The following is a 17,465-nucleotide window of genomic DNA, read 5'->3' as shown; positions in this document are numbered from 1 at the left end:
TCAAACATCCCAGATTAGGGTTTCGATTCTAAGCACTCTTTTGCTGTTTTATTTATGCACTCCGTTTCTTCGAAATTCTATCATAAATCATTATGCCTGATCATTCCCCACTAAAATTTTGAAAAACGTAGATTCTTACTCAGCTTATTTAGCACATGCTTCAAACACCCTGGATTAGGGTTTCTAGATTAGGGTTTCAATTTTAAGCAATCGTTTACTGTTTTATACACTCCGTTTCTTCGAAATTCTATTCTAAATCATGAAGCCTAATCATTCCCCACAAAAATTTCTTAAAATGTCGCATATTACTCGGTTTTTTATAGCACGTACTTCAAACCTTCCAAATTAGGGTTTTCAAATTATGGTTTCAATTTTAAGCACTCTTTTACTATGTTATACACTCCGTTTCTTTGACATTCTATTATAAATGATCGAGCCTGATCAATCCTGACAAAAATTTTGACAAATGTCGAGCGGTACTCGGATTTTTTTTGCACGTGCTTCAAACATCCCAGATTAGGGTTTCGATTCTAAGCACTCTTTTGCTGTTTTATTTATGCACTCCGTTTCTTCGAAATTCTATCATAAATCATTATGCCTGATCATTCCCCACTAAAATTTTGAAAAACGTAGATTCTTACTCAGCTTATTTAGCACATGCTTCAAACACCCTGGATTAGGGTTTCTAGATTAGGGTTTCAATTTTAAGCAATCGTTTACTGTTTTATACACTCCGTTTCTTCGAAATTCTATTCTAAATCATGAAGCCTAATCATTCCCCACAAAAATTTCTTAAAATGTCGCATATTACTCGGTTTTTTATAGCACGTACTTCAAACCTTCCAAATTAGGGTTTTCAAATTATGGTTTCAATTTTAAGCACTCTTTTACTATGTTATACACTCCGTTTCTTTGACATTCTATTATAAATGATCGAGCCTGATCAATCCTGACAAAAATTTTGACAAATGTCGAGCGGTACTCGGATTTTTTTTGCACGTGCTTCAAACATCCCAGATTAGGGTTTCGATTCTAAGCACTCTTTTGCTGTTTTATTTATGCACTCCGTTTCTTCGAAATTCTATCATAAATCATTATGCCTGATCATTCCCCACTAAAATTTTGAAAAACGTAGATTCTTACTCAGCTTATTTAGCACATGCTTCAAACACCCTGGATTAGGGTTTCTAGATTAGGGTTTCAATTTTAAGCAATCGTTTACTGTTTTATACACTCCGTTTCTTCGAAATTCTATTCTAAATCATGAAGCCTAATCATTCCCCACAAAAATTTCTTAAAATGTCGCATATTACTCGGTTTTTTATAGCACGTACTTCAAACCTTCCAAATTAGGGTTTTCAAATTATGGTTTCAATTTTAAGCACTCTTTTACTATGTTATACACTCCGTTTCTTTGACATTCTATTATAAATGATCGAGCCTGATCAATCCTGACAAAAATTTTGACAAATGTCGAGCGGTACTCGGATTTTTTTTGCACGTGCTTCAAACATCCCAGATTAGGGTTTCGATTCTAAGCACTCTTTTGCTGTTTTATTTATGCACTCCGTTTCTTCGAAATTCTATCATAAATCATTATGCCTGATCATTCCCCACTAAAATTTTGAAAAACGTAGATTCTTACTCAGCTTATTTAGCACATGCTTCAAACACCCTGGATTAGGGTTTCTAGATTAGGGTTTCAATTTTAAGCAATCGTTTACTGTTTTATACACTCCGTTTCTTCGAAATTCTATTCTAAATCATGAAGCCTAATCATTCCCCACAAAAATTTCTTAAAATGTCGCATATTACTCGGTTTTTATAGCACGTACTTCAAACCTTCCAAATTAGGGTTTTCAAATTATGGTTTCAATTTTAAGCACTCTTTTACTATGTTATACACTCCGTTTCTTTGACATTCTATTATAAATGATCGAGCCTGATCAATCCTGACAAAAATTTTGACAAATGTCGAGCGGTACTCGGATTTTTTTTGCACGTGCTTCAAACATCCCAGATTAGGGTTTCGATTCTAAGCACTCTTTTGCTGTTTTATTTATGCACTCCGTTTCTTCGAAATTCTATCATAAATCATTATGCCTGATCATTCCCCACTAAAATTTTGAAAAACGTAGATTCTTACTCAGCTTATTTAGCACATGCTTCAAACACCCTGGATTAGGGTTTCTAGATTAGGGTTTCAATTTTAAGCAATCGTTTACTGTTTTATACACTCCGTTTCTTCGAAATTCTATTCTAAATCATGAAGCCTAATCATTCCCCACAAAAATTTCTTAAAATGTCGCATATTACTCGGTTTTTTATAGCACGTACTTCAAACCTTCCAAATTAGGGTTTTCAAATTATGGTTTCAATTTTAAGCACTCTTTTACTATGTTATACACTCCGTTTCTTTGACATTCTATTATAAATGATCGAGCCTGATCAATCCTGACAAAAATTTTGACAAATGTCGAGCGGTACTCGGATTTTTTTTGCACGTGCTTCAAACATCCCAGATTAGGGTTTCGATTCTAAGCACTCTTTTGCTGTTTTATTTATGCACTCCGTTTCTTCGAAATTCTATCATAAATCATTATGCCTGATCATTCCCCACTAAAATTTTGAAAAACGTAGATTCTTACTCAGCTTATTTAGCACATGCTTCAAACACCCTGGATTAGGGTTTCTAGATTAGGGTTTCAATTTTAAGCAATCGTTTACTGTTTTATACACTCCGTTTCTTCGAAATTCTATTCTAAATCATGAAGCCTAATCATTCCCCACAAAAATTTCTTAAAATGTCGCATATTACTCGGTTTTTTATAGCACGTACTTCAAACCTTCCAAATTAGGGTTTTCAAATTATGGTTTCAATTTTAAGCACTCTTTTACTATGTTATACACTCCGTTTCTTTGACATTCTATTATAAATGATCGAGCCTGATCAATCCTGACAAAAATTTTGACAAATGTCGAGCGGTACTCGGATTTTTTTTGCACGTGCTTCAAACATCCCAGATTAGGGTTTCGATTCTAAGCACTCTTTTGCTGTTTTATTTATGCACTCCGTTTCTTCGAAATTCTATCATAAATCATTATGCCTGATCATTCCCCACTAAAATTTTGAAAAACGTAGATTCTTACTCAGCTTATTTAGCACATGCTTCAAACACCCTGGATTAGGGTTTCTAGATTAGGGTTTCAATTTTAAGCAATCGTTTACTGTTTTATACACTCCGTTTCTTCGAAATTCTATTCTAAATCATGAAGCCTAATCATTCCCCACAAAAATTTCTTAAAATGTCGCATATTACTCGGTTTTTATAGCACGTACTTCAAACCTTCCAAATTAGGGTTTTCAAATTATGGTTTCAATTTTAAGCACTCTTTTACTATGTTATACACTCCGTTTCTTTGACATTCTATTATAAATGATCGAGCCTGATCAATCCTGACAAAAATTTTGACAAATGTCGAGCGGTACTCGGATTTTTTTTGCACGTGCTTCAAACATCCCAGATTAGGGTTTCGATTCTAAGCACTCTTTTGCTGTTTTATTTATGCACTCCGTTTCTTCGAAATTCTATCATAAATCATTATGCCTGATCATTCCCCACTAAAATTTTGAAAAACGTAGATTCTTACTCAGCTTATTTAGCACATGCTTCAAACACCCTGGATTAGGGTTTCTAGATTAGGGTTTCAATTTTAAGCAATCGTTTACTGTTTTATACACTCCGTTTCTTCGAAATTCTATTCTAAATCATGAAGCCTAATCATTCCCCACAAAAATTTCTTAAAATGTCGCATATTACTCGGTTTTTATAGCACGTACTTCAAACCTTCCAAATTAGGGTTTTCAAATTATGGTTTCAATTTTAAGCACTCTTTTACTATGTTATACACTCTGTTTCTTTGACATTCTATTATAAATGATCGAGCCTGATCAATCCTGACAAAAATTTTGACAAATGTCGAGCGGTACTCGGATTTTTTTTGCACGTGCTTCAAACATCCCAGATTAGGGTTTCGATTCTAAGCACTCTTTTGCTGTTTTATTTATGCACTCCGTTTCTTCGAAATTCTATTATAAATCATTATGCCTGATCATTCCCCACTAAAATTTTGAAAAACGTAGATTCTTACTCAGCTTATTTAGCACATGCTTCAAACACCCTGGATTAGGGTTTCTAGATTAGGGTTTCAATTTTAAGCAATCGTTTACTGTTTTATACACTCCGTTTCTTCGAAATTCTATTCTAAATCATGAAGCCTAATCATTCCCCACAAAAATTTCTTAAAATGTCGCATATTACTCGGTTTTTTATAGCACGTACTTCAAACCTTCCAAATTAGGGTTTTCAAATTATGGTTTCAATTTTAAGCACTCTTTTACTATGTTATACACTCCGTTTCTTTGACATTCTATTATAAATGATCGAGCCTGATCAATCCTGACAAAAATTTTGACAAATGTCGAGCGGTACTCGGATTTTTTTTGCACGTGCTTCAAACATCCCAGATTAGGGTTTCGATTCTAAGCACTCTTTTGCTGTTTTATTTATGCACTCCGTTTCTTCGAAATTCTATCATAAATCATTATGCCTGATCATTCCCCACTAAAATTTTGAAAAACGTAGATTCTTACTCAGCTTATTTAGCACATGCTTCAAACACCCTGGATTAGGGTTTCTAGATTAGGGTTTCAATTTTAAGCAATCGTTTACTGTTTTATACACTCCGTTTCTTCGAAATTCTATTCTAAATCATGAAGCCTAATCATTCCCCACAAAAATTTCTTAAAATGTCGCATATTACTCGGTTTTTTATAGCACGTACTTCAAACCTTCCAAATTAGGGTTTTCAAATTATGGTTTCAATTTTAAGCACTCTTTTACTATGTTATACACTCCGTTTCTTTGACATTCTATTATAAATGATCGAGCCTGATCAATCCTGACAAAAATTTTGACAAATGTCGAGCGGTACTCGGATTTTTTTTGCACGTGCTTCAAACATCCCAGATTAGGGTTTCGATTCTAAGCACTCTTTTGCTGTTTTATTTATGCACTCCGTTTCTTCGAAATTCTATCATAAATCATTATGCCTGATCATTCCCCACTAAAATTTTGAAAAACGTAGATTCTTACTCAGCTTATTTAGCACATGCTTCAAACACCCTGGATTAGGGTTTCTAGATTAGGGTTTCAATTTTAAGCAATCGTTTACTGTTTTATACACTCCGTTTCTTCGAAATTCTATTCTAAATCATGAAGCCTAATCATTCCCCACAAAAATTTCTTAAAATGTCGCATATTACTCGGTTTTTATAGCACGTACTTCAAACCTTCCAAATTAGGGTTTTCAAATTATGGTTTCAATTTTAAGCACTCTTTTACTATGTTATACACTCCGTTTCTTTGACATTCTATTATAAATGATCGAGCCTGATCAATCCTGACAAAAATTTTGACAAATGTCGAGCGGTACTCGGATTTTTTTTGCACGTGCTTCAAACATCCCAGATTAGGGTTTCGATTCTAAGCACTCTTTTGCTGTTTTATTTATGCACTCCGTTTCTTCGAAATTCTATCATAAATCATTATGCCTGATCATTCCCCACTAAAATTTTGAAAAACGTAGATTCTTACTCAGCTTATTTAGCACATGCTTCAAACACCCTGGATTAGGGTTTCTAGATTAGGGTTTCAATTTTAAGCAATCGTTTACTGTTTTATACACTCCGTTTCTTCGAAATTCTATTCTAAATCATGAAGCCTAATCATTCCCCACAAAAATTTCTTAAAATGTCGCATATTACTCGGTTTTTATAGCACGTACTTCAAACCTTCCAAATTAGGGTTTTCAAATTATGGTTTCAATTTTAAGCACTCTTTTACTATGTTATACACTCCGTTTCTTTGACATTCTATTATAAATGATCGAGCCTGATCAATCCTGACAAAAATTTTGACAAATGTCGAGCGGTACTCGGATTTTTTTTGCACGTGCTTCAAACATCCCAGATTAGGGTTTCGATTCTAAGCACTCTTTTGCTGTTTTATTTATGCACTCCGTTTCTTCGAAATTCTATTATAAATCATTATGCCTGATCATTCCCCACTAAAATTTTGAAAAACGTAGATTCTTACTCAGCTTATTTAGCACATGCTTCAAACACCCTGGATTAGGGTTTCTAGATTAGGGTTTCAATTTTAAGCAATCGTTTACTGTTTTATACACTCCGTTTCTTCGAAATTCTATTCTAAATCATGAAGCCTAATCATTCCCCACAAAAATTTCTTAAAATGTCGCATATTACTCGGTTTTTATAGCACGTACTTCAAACCTTCCAAATTAGGGTTTTCAAATTATGGTTTCAATTTTAAGCACTCTTTTACTATGTTATACACTCCGTTTCTTTGACATTCTATTATAAATGATCGAGCCTGATCAATCCTGACAAAAATTTTGACAAATGTCGAGCGGTACTCGGATTTTTTTTGCACGTGCTTCAAACATCCCAGATTAGGGTTTCGATTCTAAGCACTCTTTTGCTGTTTTATTTATGCACTCCGTTTCTTCGAAATTCTATTATAAATCATTATGCCTGATCATTCCCCACTAAAATTTTGAAAAACGTAGATTCTTACTCAGCTTATTTAGCACATGCTTCAAACACCCTGGATTAGGGTTTCTAGATTAGGGTTTCAATTTTAAGCAATCGTTTACTGTTTTATACACTCCGTTTCTTCGAAATTCTATTCTAAATCATGAAGCCTAATCATTCCCCACAAAAATTTCTTAAAATGTCGCATATTACTCGGTTTTTATAGCACGTACTTCAAACCTTCCAAATTAGGGTTTTCAAATTATGGTTTCAATTTTAAGCACTCTTTTACTATGTTATACACTCCGTTTCTTTGACATTCTATTATAAATGATCGAGCCTGATCAATCCTGACAAAAATTTTGACAAATGTCGAGCGGTACTCGGATTTTTTTTGCACGTGCTTCAAACATCCCAGATTAGGGTTTCGATTCTAAGCACTCTTTTGCTGTTTTATTTATGCACTCCGTTTCTTCGAAATTCTATTATAAATCATTATGCCTGATCATTCCCCACTAAAATTTTGAAAAACGTAGATTCTTACTCAGCTTATTTAGCACATGCTTCAAACACCCTGGATTAGGGTTTCTAGATTAGGGTTTCAATTTTAAGCAATCGTTTACTGTTTTATACACTCCGTTTCTTCGAAATTCTATTCTAAATCATGAAGCCTAATCATTCCCCACAAAAATTTCTTAAAATGTCGCATATTACTCGGTTTTTATAGCACGTACTTCAAACCTTCCAAATTAGGGTTTTCAAATTATGGTTTCAATTTTAAGCACTCTTTTACTATGTTATACACTCCGTTTCTTTGACATTCTATTATAAATGATCGAGCCTGATCAATCCTGACAAAAATTTTGACAAATGTCGAGCGGTACTCGGATTTTTTTTGCACGTGCTTCAAACATCCCAGATTAGGGTTTCGATTCTAAGCACTCTTTTGCTGTTTTATTTATGCACTCCGTTTCTTCGAAATTCTATTATAAATCATTATGCCTGATCATTCCCCACTAAAATTTTGAAAAACGTAGATTCTTACTCAGCTTATTTAGCACATGCTTCAAACACCCTGGATTAGGGTTTCTAGATTAGGGTTTCAATTTTAAGCAATCGTTTACTGTTTTATACACTCCGTTTCTTCGAAATTCTATTCTAAATCATGAAGCCTAATCATTCCCCACAAAAATTTCTTAAAATGTCGCATATTACTCGGTTTTTATAGCACGTACTTCAAACCTTCCAAATTAGGGTTTTCAAATTATGGTTTCAATTTTAAGCACTCTTTTACTATGTTATACACTCCGTTTCTTTGACATTCTATTATAAATGATCGAGCCTGATCAATCCTGACAAAAATTTTGACAAATGTCGAGCGGTACTCGGATTTTTTTTGCACGTGCTTCAAACATCCCAGATTAGGGTTTCGATTCTAAGCACTCTTTTGCTGTTTTATTTATGCACTCCGTTTCTTCGAAATTCTATTATAAATCATTATGCCTGATCATTCCCCACTAAAATTTTGAAAAACGTAGATTCTTACTCAGCTTATTTAGCACATGCTTCAAACACCCTGGATTAGGGTTTCTAGATTAGGGTTTCAATTTTAAGCAATCGTTTACTGTTTTATACACTCCGTTTCTTCGAAATTCTATTCTAAATCATGAAGCCTAATCATTCCCCACAAAAATTTCTTAAAATGTCGCATATTACTCGGTTTTTATAGCACGTACTTCAAACCTTCCAAATTAGGGTTTTCAAATTATGGTTTCAATTTTAAGCACTCTTTTACTATGTTATACACTCCGTTTCTTTGACATTCTATTATAAATGATCGAGCCTGATCAATCCTGACAAAAATTTTGACAAATGTCGAGCGGTACTCGGATTTTTTTTGCACGTGCTTCAAACATCCCAGATTAGGGTTTCGATTCTAAGCACTCTTTTGCTGTTTTATTTATGCACTCCGTTTCTTCGAAATTCTATTATAAATCATTATGCCTGATCATTCCCCACTAAAATTTTGAAAAACGTAGATTCTTACTCAGCTTATTTAGCACATGCTTCAAACACCCTGGATTAGGGTTTCTAGATTAGGGTTTCAATTTTAAGCAATCGTTTACTGTTTTATACACTCCGTTTCTTCGAAATTCTATTCTAAATCATGAAGCCTAATCATTCCCCACAAAAATTTCTTAAAATGTCGCATATTACTCGGTTTTTATAGCACGTACTTCAAACCTTCCAAATTAGGGTTTTCAAATTATGGTTTCAATTTTAAGCACTCTTTTACTATGTTATACACTCCGTTTCTTTGACATTCTATTATAAATGATCGAGCCTGATCAATCCTGACAAAAATTTTGACAAATGTCGAGCGGTACTCGGATTTTTTTTGCACGTGCTTCAAACATCCCAGATTAGGGTTTCGATTCTAAGCACTCTTTTGCTGTTTTATTTATGCACTCCGTTTCTTCGAAATTCTATTATAAATCATTATGCCTGATCATTCCCCACTAAAATTTTGAAAAACGTAGATTCTTACTCAGCTTATTTAGCACATGCTTCAAACACCCTGGATTAGGGTTTCTAGATTAGGGTTTCAATTTTAAGCAATCGTTTACTGTTTTATACACTCCGTTTCTTCGAAATTCTATTCTAAATCATGAAGCCTAATCATTCCCCACAAAAATTTCTTAAAATGTCGCATATTACTCGGTTTTTATAGCACGTACTTCAAACCTTCCAAATTAGGGTTTTCAAATTATGGTTTCAATTTTAAGCACTCTTTTACTATGTTATACACTCCGTTTCTTTGACATTCTATTATAAATGATCGAGCCTGATCAATCCTGACAAAAATTTTGACAAATGTCGAGCGGTACTCGGATTTTTTTTGCACGTGCTTCAAACATCCCAGATTAGGGTTTCGATTCTAAGCACTCTTTTGCTGTTTTATTTATGCACTCCGTTTCTTCGAAATTCTATTATAAATCATTATGCCTGATCATTCCCCACTAAAATTTTGAAAAACGTAGATTCTTACTCAGCTTATTTAGCACATGCTTCAAACACCCTGGATTAGGGTTTCTAGATTAGGGTTTCAATTTTAAGCAATCGTTTACTGTTTTATACACTCCGTTTCTTCGAAATTCTATTCTAAATCATGAAGCCTAATCATTCCCCACAAAAATTTCTTAAAATGTCGCATATTACTCGGTTTTTATAGCACGTACTTCAAACCTTCCAAATTAGGGTTTTCAAATTATGGTTTCAATTTTAAGCACTCTTTTACTATGTTATACACTCCGTTTCTTTGACATTCTATTATAAATGATCGAGCCTGATCAATCCTGACAAAAATTTTGACAAATGTCGAGCGGTACTCGGATTTTTTTTGCACGTGCTTCAAACATCCCAGATTAGGGTTTCGATTCTAAGCACTCTTTTGCTGTTTTATTTATGCACTCCGTTTCTTCGAAATTCTATTATAAATCATTATGCCTGATCATTCCCCACTAAAATTTTGAAAAACGTAGATTCTTACTCAGCTTATTTAGCACATGCTTCAAACACCCTGGATTAGGGTTTCTAGATTAGGGTTTCAATTTTAAGCAATCGTTTACTGTTTTATACACTCCGTTTCTTCGAAATTCTATTCTAAATCATGAAGCCTAATCATTCCCCACAAAAATTTCTTAAAATGTCGCATATTACTCGGTTTTTATAGCACGTACTTCAAACCTTCCAAATTAGGGTTTTCAAATTATGGTTTCAATTTTAAGCACTCTTTTACTATGTTATACACTCCGTTTCTTTGACATTCTATTATAAATGATCGAGCCTGATCAATCCTGACAAAAATTTTGACAAATGTCGAGCGGTACTCGGATTTTTTTTGCACGTGCTTCAAACATCCCAGATTAGGGTTTCGATTCTAAGCACTCTTTTGCTGTTTTATTTATGCACTCCGTTTCTTCGAAATTCTATTATAAATCATTATGCCTGATCATTCCCCACTAAAATTTTGAAAAACGTAGATTCTTACTCAGCTTATTTAGCACATGCTTCAAACACCCTGGATTAGGGTTTCTAGATTAGGGTTTCAATTTTAAGCAATCGTTTACTGTTTTATACACTCCGTTTCTTCGAAATTCTATTCTAAATCATGAAGCCTAATCATTCCCCACAAAAATTTCTTAAAATGTCGCATATTACTCGGTTTTTATAGCACGTACTTCAAACCTTCCAAATTAGGGTTTTCAAATTATGGTTTCAATTTTAAGCACTCTTTTACTATGTTATACACTCCGTTTCTTTGACATTCTATTATAAATGATCGAGCCTGATCAATCCTGACAAAAATTTTGACAAATGTCGAGCGGTACTCGGATTTTTTTTGCACGTGCTTCAAACATCCCAGATTAGGGTTTCGATTCTAAGCACTCTTTTGCTGTTTTATTTATGCACTCCGTTTCTTCGAAATTCTATTATAAATCATTATGCCTGATCATTCCCCACTAAAATTTTGAAAAACGTAGATTCTTACTCAGCTTATTTAGCACATGCTTCAAACACCCTGGATTAGGGTTTCTAGATTAGGGTTTCAATTTTAAGCAATCGTTTACTGTTTTATACACTCCGTTTCTTCGAAATTCTATTCTAAATCATGAAGCCTAATCATTCCCCACAAAAATTTCTTAAAATGTCGCATATTACTCGGTTTTTATAGCACGTACTTCAAACCTTCCAAATTAGGGTTTTCAAATTATGGTTTCAATTTTAAGCACTCTTTTACTATGTTATACACTCCGTTTCTTTGACATTCTATTATAAATGATCGAGCCTGATCAATCCTGACAAAAATTTTGACAAATGTCGAGCGGTACTCGGATTTTTTTTGCACGTGCTTCAAACATCCCAGATTAGGGTTTCGATTCTAAGCACTCTTTTGCTGTTTTATTTATGCACTCCGTTTCTTCGAAATTCTATTATAAATCATTATGCCTGATCATTCCCCACTAAAATTTTGAAAAACGTAGATTCTTACTCAGCTTATTTAGCACATGCTTCAAACACCCTGGATTAGGGTTTCTAGATTAGGGTTTCAATTTTAAGCAATCGTTTACTGTTTTATACACTCCGTTTCTTCGAAATTCTATTCTAAATCATGAAGCCTAATCATTCCCCACAAAAATTTCTTAAAATGTCGCATATTACTCGGTTTTTATAGCACGTACTTCAAACCTTCCAAATTAGGGTTTTCAAATTATGGTTTCAATTTTAAGCACTCTTTTACTATGTTATACACTCCGTTTCTTTGACATTCTATTATAAATGATCGAGCCTGATCAATCCTGACAAAAATTTTGACAAATGTCGAGCGGTACTCGGATTTTTTTTGCACGTGCTTCAAACATCCCAGATTAGGGTTTCGATTCTAAGCACTCTTTTGCTGTTTTATTTATGCACTCCGTTTCTTCGAAATTCTATTATAAATCATTATGCCTGATCATTCCCCACTAAAATTTTGAAAAACGTAGATTCTTACTCAGCTTATTTAGCACATGCTTCAAACACCCTGGATTAGGGTTTCTAGATTAGGGTTTCAATTTTAAGCAATCGTTTACTGTTTTATACACTCCGTTTCTTCGAAATTCTATTCTAAATCATGAAGCCTAATCATTCCCCACAAAAATTTCTTAAAATGTCGCATATTACTCGGTTTTTATAGCACGTACTTCAAACCTTCCAAATTAGGGTTTTCAAATTATGGTTTCAATTTTAAGCACTCTTTTACTATGTTATACACTCCGTTTCTTTGACATTCTATTATAAATGATCGAGCCTGATCAATCCTGACAAAAATTTTGACAAATGTCGAGCGGTACTCGGATTTTTTTTGCACGTGCTTCAAACATCCCAGATTAGGGTTTCGATTCTAAGCACTCTTTTGCTGTTTTATTTATGCACTCCGTTTCTTCGAAATTCTATTATAAATCATTATGCCTGATCATTCCCCACTAAAATTTTGAAAAACGTAGATTCTTACTCAGCTTATTTAGCACATGCTTCAAACACCCTGGATTAGGGTTTCTAGATTAGGGTTTCAATTTTAAGCAATCGTTTACTGTTTTATACACTCCGTTTCTTCGAAATTCTATTCTAAATCATGAAGCCTAATCATTCCCCACAAAAATTTCTTAAAATGTCGCATATTACTCGGTTTTTATAGCACGTACTTCAAACCTTCCAAATTAGGGTTTTCAAATTATGGTTTCAATTTTAAGCACTCTTTTACTATGTTATACACTCCGTTTCTTTGACATTCTATTATAAATGATCGAGCCTGATCAATCCTGACAAAAATTTTGACAAATGTCGAGCGGTACTCGGATTTTTTTTGCACGTGCTTCAAACATCCCAGATTAGGGTTTCGATTCTAAGCACTCTTTTGCTGTTTTATTTATGCACTCCGTTTCTTCGAAATTCTATTATAAATCATTATGCCTGATCATTCCCCACTAAAATTTTGAAAAACGTAGATTCTTACTCAGCTTATTTAGCACATGCTTCAAACACCCTGGATTAGGGTTTCTAGATTAGGGTTTCAATTTTAAGCAATCGTTTACTGTTTTATACACTCCGTTTCTTCGAAATTCTATTCTAAATCATGAAGCCTAATCATTCCCCACAAAAATTTCTTAAAATGTCGCATATTACTCGGTTTTTATAGCACGTACTTCAAACCTTCCAAATTAGGGTTTTCAAATTATGGTTTCAATTTTAAGCACTCTTTTACTATGTTATACACTCCGTTTCTTTGACATTCTATTATAAATGATCGAGCCTGATCAATCCTGACAAAAATTTTGACAAATGTCGAGCGGTACTCGGATTTTTTTTGCACGTGCTTCAAACATCCCAGATTAGGGTTTCGATTCTAAGCACTCTTTTGCTGTTTTATTTATGCACTCCGTTTCTTCGAAATTCTATTATAAATCATTATGCCTGATCATTCCCCACTAAAATTTTGAAAAACGTAGATTCTTACTCAGCTTATTTAGCACATGCTTCAAACACCCTGGATTAGGGTTTCTAGATTAGGGTTTCAATTTTAAGCAATCGTTTACTGTTTTATACACTCCGTTTCTTCGAAATTCTATTCTAAATCATGAAGCCTAATCATTCCCCACAAAAATTTCTTAAAATGTCGCATATTACTCGGTTTTTATAGCACGTACTTCAAACCTTCCAAATTAGGGTTTTCAAATTATGGTTTCAATTTTAAGCACTCTTTTACTATGTTATACACTCCGTTTCTTTGACATTCTATTATAAATGATCGAGCCTGATCAATCCTGACAAAAATTTTGACAAATGTCGAGCGGTACTCGGATTTTTTTTGCACGTGCTTCAAACATCCCAGATTAGGGTTTCGATTCTAAGCACTCTTTTGCTGTTTTATTTATGCACTCCGTTTCTTCGAAATTCTATTATAAATCATTATGCCTGATCATTCCCCACTAAAATTTTGAAAAACGTAGATTCTTACTCAGCTTATTTAGCACATGCTTCAAACACCCTGGATTAGGGTTTCTAGATTAGGGTTTCAATTTTAAGCAATCGTTTACTGTTTTATACACTCCGTTTCTTCGAAATTCTATTCTAAATCATGAAGCCTAATCATTCCCCACAAAAATTTCTTAAAATGTCGCATATTACTCGGTTTTTATAGCACGTACTTCAAACCTTCCAAATTAGGGTTTTCAAATTATGGTTTCAATTTTAAGCACTCTTTTACTATGTTATACACTCCGTTTCTTTGACATTCTATTATAAATGATCGAGCCTGATCAATCCTGACAAAAATTTTGACAAATGTCGAGCGGTACTCGGATTTTTTTTGCACGTGCTTCAAACATCCCAGATTAGGGTTTCGATTCTAAGCACTCTTTTGCTGTTTTATTTATGCACTCCGTTTCTTCGAAATTCTATTATAAATCATTATGCCTGATCATTCCCCACTAAAATTTTGAAAAACGTAGATTCTTACTCAGCTTATTTAGCACATGCTTCAAACACCCTGGATTAGGGTTTCTAGATTAGGGTTTCAATTTTAAGCAATCGTTTACTGTTTTATACACTCCGTTTCTTCGAAATTCTATTCTAAATCATGAAGCCTAATCATTCCCCACAAAAATTTCTTAAATGTCGCATATTACTCGGTTTTTATAGCACGTACTTCAAACCTTCCAAATTAGGGTTTTCAAATTATGGTTTCAATTTTAAGCACTCTTTTACTATGTTATACACTCCGTTTCTTTGACATTCTATTATAAATGATCGAGCCTGATCAATCCTGACAAAAATTTTGACAAATGTCGAGCGGTACTCGGATTTTTTTGCACGTGCTTCAAACATCCCAGATTAGGGTTTCGATTCTAAGCACTCTTTTGCTGTTTTATTTATGCACTCCGTTTCTTCGAAATTCTATTATAAATCATTATGCCTGATCATTCCCCACTAAAATTTTGAAAAACGTAGATTCTTACTCAGCTTATTTAGCACATGCTTCAAACACCCTGGATTAGGGTTTCTAGATTAGGGTTTCAATTTTAAGCAATCGTTTACTGTTTTATACACTCCGTTTCTTCGAAATTCTATTCTAAATCATGAAGCCTAATCATTCCCCACAAAAATTTCTTAAAATGTCGCATATTACTCGGTTTTTATAGCACGTACTTCAAACCTTCCAAATTAGGGTTTTCAAATTATGGTTTCAATTTTAAGCACTCTTTTACTATGTTATACACTCCGTTTCTTTGACATTCTATTATAAATGATCGAGCCTGATCAATCCTGACAAAAATTTTGACAAATGTCGAGCGGTACTCGGATTTTTTTTGCACGTGCTTCAAACATCCCAGATTAGGGTTTCGATTCTAAGCACTCTTTTGCTGTTTTATTTATGCACTCCGTTTCTTCGAAATTCTATTATAAATCATTATGCCTGATCATTCCCCACTAAAATTTTGAAAAACGTAGATTCTTACTCAGCTTATTTAGCACATGCTTCAAACACCCTGGATTAGGGTTTCTAGATTAGGGTTTCAATTTTAAGCAATCGTTTACTGTTTTATACACTCCGTTTCTTCGAAATTCTATTCTAAATCATGAAGCCTAATCATTCCCCACAAAAAATTTCTTAAAATGTCGCATATTACCTCGGTTTTTATAGCACGTACTTCAAACCTTCCAAATTAGGGTTTTCAAATTATGGTTTCAATTTTAAGCACTCTTTTACTATGTTATACACTCCGTTTCTTTGACATTCTATTATAAATGATCGAGCCTGATCAATCCTGACAAAAATTTTGACAAATGTCGAGCGGTACTCGGATTTTTTTTGCACGTGCTTCAAACATCCCAGATTAGGGTTTCGATTCTAAGCACTCTTTTGCTGTTTTATTTATGCACTCCGTTTCTTCGAAATTCTATTATAAATCATTATGCCTGATCATTCCCCACTAAAATTTTGAAAAACGTAGATTCTTACTCAGCTTATTTAGCACATGCTTCAAACACCCTGGATTAGGGTTTCTAGATTAGGGTTTCAATTTTAAGCAATCGTTTACTGTTTTATACACTCCGTTTCTTCGAAATTCTATTCTAAATCATGAAGCCTAATCATTCCCCACAAAAATTTCTTAAAATGTCGCATATTACTCGGTTTTTATAGCACGTACTTCAAACCTTCCAAATTAGGGTTTTCAAATTATGGTTTCAATTTTAAGCACTCTTTTACTATGTTATACACTCCGTTTCTTTGACATTCTATTATAAATGATCGAGCCTGATCAATCCTGACAAAAATTTTGACAAATGTCGAGCGGTACTCGGATTTTTTTTGCACGTGCTTCAAACATCCCAGATTAGGGTTTCGATTCTAAGCACTCTTTTGCTGTTTTATTTATGCACTCCGTTTCTTCGAAATTCTATTATAAATCATTATGCCTGATCATTCCCCACTAAAATTTTGAAAAACGTAGATTCTTACTCAGCTTATTTAGCACATGCTTCAAACACCCTGGATTAGGGTTTCTAGATTAGGGTTTCAATTTTAAGCAATCGTTTACTGTTTTATACACTCCGTTTCTTCGAAATTCTATTCTAAATCATGAAGCCTAATCATTCCCCACAAAAATTTCTTAAAATGTCGCATATTACTCGGTTTTTATAGCACGTACTTCAAACCTTCCAAATTAGGGTTTTCAAATTATGGTTTCAATTTTAAGCACTCTTTTACTATGTTATACACTCCGTTTCTTTGACATTCTATTATAAATGATCGAGCCTGATCAATCCTGACAAAAATTTTGACAAATGTCGAGCGGTACTCGGATTTTTTTTGCACGTGCTTCAAACATCCCAGATTAGGGTTTCGATTCTAAGCACTCTTTTGCTGTTTTATTTATGCACTCCGTTTCTTCGAAATTCTATTATAAATCATTATGCCTGATCATTCCCCACTAAAATTTTGAAAAACGTAGATTCTTACTTAGCTTATTTAGCACATGCTTCAAACACCCTGGATTAGGGTTTCTAGATTAGGGTTTCAATTTTAAGCAATCGTTTACTGTTTTATACACTCCGTTTCTTCGAAATTCTATTCTAAATCATGAAGCCTAATCATTCCCCACAAAAATTTCTTAAAATGTCGCATATTACTCGGTTTTTATAGCACGTACTTCAAACCTTCCAAATTAGGGTTTTCAAATTATGGTTTCAATTTTAAGCACTCTTTTACTATGTTATACACTCCGTTTCTTTGACATTCTATTAT

This window comes from Cucurbita pepo, chromosome 17 (genome assembly GCF_057944985.1).
Source record: "Cucurbita pepo subsp. pepo isolate OVF chromosome 17, ASM5794498v1, whole genome shotgun sequence".
NCBI lineage: Eukaryota > Viridiplantae > Streptophyta > Magnoliopsida > Cucurbitales > Cucurbitaceae > Cucurbita > Cucurbita pepo.
This window is presented reverse-complemented; position numbering follows the sequence as displayed.